Raw genomic sequence first — 6,469 nt, 5'->3', positions numbered from 1 at the left:
GTATTTGAAAGTTTCTAAATGCACCAGTGAGGAGAGAGAGAGAGAGAGAGAAAGAGAGAGAGAGAGAGAGAGAGAGAGAGAGAGAGAGAGAGAGAGAGAGATCAAATAGGACCTACTGTCCCAGTTTGCCTTTTGTGGCTGTAATAATACATACAGTTTGGGGGAGGGGGAGGTTTATTTGGCTTAGAGATTACAGTTCATTATTGAGGGGAACAGAAGCAGAACTGAAGCAGAGACTCTGGAGAAACACTGATTGTTGTTGGGCTTCATTCCCTCTAGCCACATTGCCCTCTGCTTCCTGGTCAGGGCCATATCGCCAGCGCTTCCTCACACACACACTGTCCTGAGCCATGTGCTGCCAAGCCTTCTCTGCCAGGATGGACTACACCCTTTCAAACCATGCACCTAAGCAAATCCTCCCTCCTTAGCTGCTCGTTGTCAGTCATTTGGTCACAAGCGGGAGGAAAATGACAGACACTGCTGGTAAAGTCCTCCCCTGGCATGCTGACTGAGTGGCTTCAGATTTGCTCCCTGGGAAGTGAGGGCTAAGTGAAGCAGCTGAGGCAGGAGGAACACAGGCACTGCGTTTGTCAGCTCTCTAGGGGAAATGGGCTTGGCGTTCCCGGTGCTTTCAGAAACAAGCAAGGCCAACATGAAACCTGTACCTCAGAGCTTGCCCATCTGGAATCACACATCCTCTGATGATAAGACAGAGCCACAGCTGAGTTCCACAGTCTCCCTAGGTATGCAAGGGACAGGGTCTCTGCCTGCACCCCCTGGGCGTCCTGCTCCTGTAGGACTGCTAAGGGATCCACACAGCCGGCCTGCACACACTAAGCTGGCAGGAAACCCATCTCATTCTGCACAGGCAACACTGGAATACACTAGGTGAGTGTGACTGCAATCTGATTGAAGTAGAAGTCCTGAGACTGGCTTTCAGAACCCAACCCAGGCCAGAGAACACTATTAAATGCAAATTCTTGCATAATTAAAACACTCACTAACACACACATTTAGATAATACCATATTAGACACGGTCTTTCTGTCTTCTGGTTTTGCCTTTTTTTTTTTTTTTTGAGGCTGGTTTTGGAACTCCTACCCCACTTCCCATGTGCTGGAACAATACATGTTGTAGTAAGGAGGCCGCTAGTTAGTTCCCGGTCACTTCACCCTAAAATAATCACACAGAAACTGTATTAATTAAAACACTGCTTGGCCCATTAGCTCTAACTTCTTATTGCCTAACTCTTACATATTAATTTAACCCATCTCTATTAATCTGTACATGGCCACATGGCTGTGGCTTATTGGCTAAAGTTCCAGCATCTGTCTCTGGCAGGACTACATGGCGTCTCTCTGACTTTGCACTTCTTTTTCCCAGCATTCAGTTGAGTTTTCCCTGCCTAGCTCTGTTCCCCTATAGTTCTGTTATAGGCCCAAAGCAGTTCCTTTATTAACCAATGATATTCACAACATACAGAGGGAAATCCCACATCACCTCCCCTTTTCTGTTTAAATAAAAAGGAAGGTTTTAACATTAACATAGTAAAATTACATATCAAAGACTCCAGAAGGATATATTATCAAAGTAAACAGGAAGTGCATTGTAATTAACTTCCAAAACTCTAGAAATGTCAGGGACATCTTGCTGCCTGGACAGTCACCCAGAGTTCTTCTGTATCATTGGGGCATCTATATTCAGCAGACTTTTTCACAAAGCAGGAAATTTCAAAGACAGTTCTGCCTATATTGGCAATTTGTCAGTCATTTTCTTTTGTGTCCTGAATGTGTCTGACAGACTCTTTCATGAAGCAGGAATCCTAAAGGCCCTTGCTCATCTTTAGTCAAATTTAGCAGTCATTTTTCTACAAGTCCTGTGTGTCCAGTTCATCAAGCAGTCCAGGCAAGAGCAGTTTTTTGCTCAAATGGCTAAACGCCATAAAGAGCCTCTTCAATGCGCATCTTCCTCTTGAAGTAGATTGGTGCTGGCAGGAGCATATGCGTCTCATTGTCATGAAAAGTCCTAATTTCTTAAAACATTTAAAATGTCATATTCTGTAGTCTTTGAAAGGTTTGAAGATTATCTATCTAACTGAAACATATCTCTATATATCTAAAAAACCTAACACAACTACAAGCTTGACTATTATAGATGATTAACTATTAACCTAGGTTTCTTAATTATACACTACATTTTTAAATGAGCTGTACAAACACAATACCTTAATCAAGATCAGAATATATATGCACAGTATAACAAAATTGACCTTAAATTTGTATCAATAAACCAAGATCCATACCAGTGCAAAGTATCCATCTCTATAGCATATCTCCCTTTAAATGTAAAAGAACATTTATAAACAATATTTGGGAATATGGGCATAATTCTGTCCAAACTTTTTCCTGCTGTTTACTGAGTGAAGTAATTTTTTGAGGGGTGTTCAAGGCAACCTTCCAGGGGCTCTTGGTCCATCAAACCATATTAGTCTGGAAGCAATCCACAGGTTTTCATCTTCTGTGGAAACAAAAGAAAAACCACTTTTCCAAAGCAACATATCCTTAGACTCAAAATTTAAATTCAAGATACCTTCGAGGGGCTGGAGAGATGGCTCAAGTGGTTAAGAGCATTGCCTGCTCTTCCAAAGGTCCTGAGTTCAATTCCCAGCAACCACATGGTGGCTCACAACCATCTGTAATGAGGTCTGGTGCCCTCTTCTGGCCTGCAGATATACACACAGACAGAATATTGTATATATAATAAGTAAATAAATATTTTAAAAAAGATACCTTCGAAATATAAATGTTGGCTTAGCCTAGCAGTCCCCAAATATCTCTCTGCAGTCAAAAAATTCAAAGATAACACAATAATATACATAATCCAGATTCTCTATAAATTATCCATCTTTATGTGGCTAGTTTTTACTCTATTACTTTTTCTACAAGTTTAAAATTTACCTTATTATCTTTACTCCTCTAATCTATGATTGTCTGTACTCTGTCTCTTTAAAGACTTTGTTTAATTTTTTAAAAAATACCATTTAATTCTTTTTATAACTCTCTGTATTCTTTTTCCTCTCTCTCCCAAGCCTATGTACATTTATCCAACACTGTGACCCATTTAGAGGTCTTTTATGTCTAAATCTGTCCTTTGTGTATTTGAAATTCTTTTCTGTCTTGAAGAGTTTTTAAAATGGTAAGCAGCTTGGTTGCAGCGACTCTGGATGCTGGCTCTGCCTCTCTCCACTTTCAAATGGTGGAGGTACCATTACTGCCAGCTCTAGGACTGCCAGGTAGGAACTGCGCTCAGCACTCTAAGTCCGAGAATGAGCATGCAGCACATAAAAAATGCAGCTAAATTTTGTTCTTTTAGTGTCTAGAATTTCTTTACAAGCCCTCTCGGATTTTACATGGATTTAGTACAGCACGTTGGTGTGCCAATTTGTAGTAAGGAGGCTGCTAGTTAGTTCCCAGCTGCTTAACCCTGAAATAATCACCCAGAACTGTCCAAAGCAGTTCCTTTATTCATTAATGGTAGTCACAGCACACAGAAGGAAATCCCACATCAACATGTAAGCTACCACACACACACATGTAGTTCACTTTGAGTTGGCTTTTGATTTTGGTTTTGGGCAGGATTGAGACTGGCAGACCTTGTGCATGCAAGACAAGCACTCTTCCTCTGAGCTACGTTCTCCAGTCTTCTGTTCTTCCACTGTGCCTGATCTACCAATGAGCATCATGGTATGACAACAGAGCAGAGTTGCTTTGTGTATATTCCCTTTTAGAGGTGAACCTGAGGGCAGAGACTGTCCCTTTCATCTGGTCCCTGCTTCCTCCACACATCCCGCATGACATTTTGATTGCTTAATTGTTGAACTGAACTAGTACAACTTGTAATCTCCAAGTGGGCCTGGTTCAAAAAAACAAAAGATGGAAGATAATCAACATTTCTGTGTTTGTGTGTGTTACATGAGGAGGGGGGTCTCTTGTTTGTCCCTGCCGCCTGGCTAGCTTACACCTGAAATAACCACACAGAAACTGGTATTAATTAAAACACTGCTTGACCATTAGCTCTAACTTCTTATTGGCTAACTCTTACATATTAGTTTAACACATCTCCATTAATCTGTGTATCGCCACTTGGCAGTGGCTTACCAGAGATTCTAACCACCATCTGTCTTAGGCAGAGGATCCATGGCTTCTCTCTGACTCTGCCCTTCTTCCTCCCAGCATTCAGTTCTGTTTTCTCCACCTTCCTAAGTTCTGCCCTATCAACTAGGCCAAGGTAGTTTCTTTATTCATTAACCAATGAAAGCAACACACAAACAGAAGGAACTCCTACATCATATATGACTCTTTGGTGACCAGTGATAGAAACTGGGCTCAAGTTGACTAAAGAAAAAGCAGCCTATCACAGATTCATTGATTGACCTTCAGTGCAGCTAGGCCAGAGTTTTACACGGTGTCATTCAGATGCTATGCTTGGGTTCAGTTTTTCTCAGGCAAGCTCTGTCCTTGAAATGACAATGCAACAGCACATAGATTAAATCCTGCCAGCTTAACAGATCTTAAAGCAAAGAGCTCCTAGCCAGTATGGCAGCAAGAGGGAAGTTGAGGCAGGGAGATGATCAATTTCAGTCCAGCCTGAGCTATATATATATAGTGAGATCCCATTTAAAAAGGAAAAAAGATAGCCAGGTGGTGGTAGCACATGCTTTTAATCCCAGTACTTGGGAGGCAGAGGCAGGTGGATCTCTGTGAGTTTGAGGTCAGCCTGATCTATAGAGCAAGTTACAGGACTGACTGGGAAACTCTGTCTCTAAAAACAAACAAACAAACAAAAAAGTCTTTTCCTCCATCAAATTCTTGCAGCAAAGGTCCTAGGATCAAGTCCTACCAGTGTGACTTGAGTTCTGTGGTTAGACCAGGCTATACTGAGTAGCTAGATCTAGGAAACACGCCCATGCTATTCAGTGAGTGAAGCTGGTCTCATTTAGATGGCTGAAGGGAAAACTCACAAGTGTCTGCTGTATACAAACAATAGCTCACTCCTTATGTGTGCACACACATGCAGGTGGCACACCTTGACCTTCCCAAAGTGAAGTCTGAAACCTGAAACACCCTAAAGTCATTAGCTTCTTAAGCACTGACATGACATCACAGGTGGGAAATGCCACTCCACAACACTGTTTCCTGTTCCCAGGAGGCAGGTGAGGAGATACTTAGTGGGTAAGAACACTTGCTGAACAAGCATGAGGTTCCCCAGCACTCCGTTAAAAAACTGGGTGTGTGGGTGTGTGATATCTGATGGTGGTGGAAACATGCTGATCACTGGGGTTTGCTGGCCACCAGCCTCGTTCCAGGTTCAGTGAGAAATCTTGTGACAGTTAATTGTTGACTCAACACAGGTCTAGTACTACCTGAGAGAAGGGCCTCTCAGAATGTGCATGAGATATTGTCTTAATTACATGAATTGATGTGGGGGAAGAACCACCCACTGTGAGCTATACCCTTCTGTGTGATTGGGTATCCTACTTAGCTTTGTCAACTTGATACAGCCTTTAGTCACCAGAATAGAAAGTTGATATGGGATGCCCTTCTGAATATGTGTTGCTTTTATCAGTTGATAAATAAAGCTGTTTTGACCAATGGCTTAGCAAAGCCAGGTGGGAAATACGAACAGATATGTGTGTGTGTACAATGCAACAGCACATAGATTAAATCCTGCCAGCTTAATAGATCTCAAAGCAAAGAGCTCCTAGCCAGTATGGCAGCAAGAGGGAAATTGAGGCAGGGAGATGATCATTTTGAGAGAGAGAGAGAGAGAAGGTAGAGTCAAGCAGAAGCTAACCAGCCATGGAGGAAACAAGACATGTAGAAAAAGAGGTAACGTCATGGCCACGTGGCAATACATAGACTAATAGAAACGGATTAATTTAAGATGTAAGAGCTAGCTAGAAATATGCCTGACCCATCAGCCAAGCAGTGTTGTAATTAATAAAGTTTCTGTGTCATTATTTGGGTCTGGGTGGCCAGGAAACAAAGTGCAGTCTCCATTTACAGAAAGTCTCTGAGGAATTGCCTAGATCAGACTGGCCTGTGGCCATGATGTTGAGGAATTGTCTTGATATTTAGTTGATGTAAGAGGGCCTGATGGAGGAAGGTCATAGGTTAATTAAATAAAGAAGCTGCTTGCCCTGATAGGTTAGAACGTAGGTGGGAGGAGTGAACAGAGCAGAATGCTGGGAGGAAGAGGAAGTGAGCTCAGAGACTCGACAGCTCTCCTCTCGGGGGCAGACGCCTCAGAGAGACACGAGATGCTCCACTCTTGCGGGCAGAAACAAGAGCTCTGCTCTCTGAGGCACACGCGATGAAGCTCCGACCCAGGATGGACATAGGCTAGAATCTCCCTGGTAAGCCACCTTGTGGGCTACAGCAGATTATTAGAGATGGGCTAGTCCAGGTGCG

Source organism: Microtus ochrogaster, chromosome 7 (genome assembly GCF_000317375.1).
Source record: "Microtus ochrogaster isolate Prairie Vole_2 chromosome 7, MicOch1.0, whole genome shotgun sequence".
In the NCBI taxonomy this organism is placed as follows: Eukaryota; Metazoa; Chordata; class Mammalia; order Rodentia; family Cricetidae; genus Microtus; species Microtus ochrogaster.
This window is presented reverse-complemented; position numbering follows the sequence as displayed.